The 2,061-nt window shown below is 37.8% G+C and overlaps 1 protein-coding gene across 1 annotated transcript in view; it reads right to left on the bottom strand.

Moving 5' to 3' along the window:
* LOC139965439 (uncharacterized) overlaps window positions 1-2,061 on the bottom strand; it is a gene marked incomplete in the record, with an annotated part of 200,375 nt that overhangs the window by 117,629 nt on the left and 80,685 nt on the right.

Raw genomic sequence — 2,061 nt, 5'->3', positions numbered from 1 at the left:
TTAAGAGGTCAGGATTACATAGATGAAGAAGGGGGAGGGGGGGGGGTAAAAAAATGGTTTCAGGTCGATTGTGGTGTAATATTACAAAATTTGTAAGAATCAGTATTGTCCCCAAATGTGCTAGCAAGTCAAAAAATGGTCACTGATGCTCAGATTTCAACAGACACAGCATCGTTACAAACTGAGGATGTTGCGTCTGGGACGCTTTTTTAGCCAGTGATGAAAAACCTGCGGATGCAAGCTTTTTTGGGGGTGGGGGAGAGCAAGAAACCCCAAGTACACACTCACAACTAGGCCTATGCAAATTATAACAAACAATTTTTGGAATAAATATCTTTCTTTTCTTATTTCTTTCTTTCTTTTAAAAATCACACAACTATTCAAAGAACCAAATTTCCCCAATCCTTTGTACAGATGATTGACTTTTTTTGCAAACAACTTAATCAGCAATGTACAATCAACCGCAGAGTAGAGAGAATTATAACAATACTCCCATTACAGAGATTTTCATGCTGCAAATAGAAAACGATGCCTTTCCAAATTTGAAAATCCGTCCCTTAGTAAGACTGCCATTCATTTTTCGCCACTGACCACTTCTGCACCTTTCAAGGTTATTGGTCTGGAACATTAGCCTGTGTGTTATGCAATCAATTCGCCAAGCCTAGCAAAAGGAACGAGCATGGAAAAGTCATTTCCTCAGCTCAAATTCCCACGATCTACTGCGAGCCTATTCAAATGCCCGAGGCAGGTAAACTGTTAGGGCAGTGGTATTAAAGGGCGCATTTTCAAATGGTGCATTCACACCACAGTAATTTCTTCATCGCAAACTAAATTTTTGCGGTCCCATTCCCCACATGCTTCTGTCAAATAGTTTGTGAGTGTAAACTATATACTTCGTCAAAAGTATAGCCATTATAGCATTACAGCCTTACAGCAATGTGCACTGCATGATGCCTAGGCTAGCATATATGGTAACTAATCTACGGCAATCTTTCCCGCTTCAGAATTTGACAGTAAGTTTATTGTTGTAAACTATTTACAGCTTTTTTCGTTTTTTTTTCGTGCACATTAAAGACCTATCACTACAGGCTTCCATTTTGCAAAAGCCAATGTTTTTTCCGGGGGCATTATAACTAAGGGTTGTGCATTCCTGTAGTGGTATTTGGAAGTGCATGTTTTCATAGAGGAATGTAGGGACGTAAGTTTTTCCAAACGGAGGCAAACATTTTGAAGACCTTTTAAGATCCTGGTAACAATACTGAGGATATTAAACTTGCAGCCTCCTTGGTTCATGGCTGACACATTTACGGACTGTCTAATTGAACCAAGGCGGCTTTATTGTCTGGGAAACGTCGGAAAAATAGAGCCTCCAGGAAAGAATTTTTGGTAACTTCTAGCAACTTTAAGAAGGCTACACTATTTGGGGCAATACTGATGACCTTAAATGGCATCTACATCTTTCTCATTTGAATATATGTATCCAAGGATGTATGGTTACCAGTTAAATGGTATATATACTTTATCAAAAACCATACAGAATGTTAGTATTATCAGATGTGTATAATCAAAAATGGGGGCTTTGTAAGAAGCAATCTGCACAACTAAAGCTGACTTCTTCATTCAATGTTAATGATCTATCAGAAGACATGTCTGGTCATGTGTAATATAACATACAAAGCTACATGTATAGTACATGCTTTGATGATATATAGTGAGCTGGATTATATGGGGATCAGAATACCTTAACTCATTGACTTCCGAAGATACGTATGTGTGTTAACAAGGTGTGGCATGTTTGACCTGACATGACCTCAAAAGACCTTTCAATTTCACTAAGTACATCTACTTTATATCAGACATCTACATAAACATAGTATTCCACGTTTCTAGTCTTGACATAAAAGGTTACAATATTTGAGCTTGCTTTAACATATGGTGTATTAAAGTGACATTTGACCTCAGCCATACCATTATAATAGATGTGAGATCAATGCAACCAAGTTTCCATTTTCGGGATATCATGTTTTCAAAGTTTCCACTTTCTCTGTGGACATATTGACC

This window comes from Apostichopus japonicus, chromosome 3 (assembly GCF_037975245.1).
Source record: "Apostichopus japonicus isolate 1M-3 chromosome 3, ASM3797524v1, whole genome shotgun sequence".
In the NCBI taxonomy this organism is placed as follows: Eukaryota; Metazoa; Echinodermata; class Holothuroidea; order Aspidochirotida; family Stichopodidae; genus Apostichopus; species Apostichopus japonicus.
This window is presented reverse-complemented; position numbering and strand designations above follow the sequence as displayed.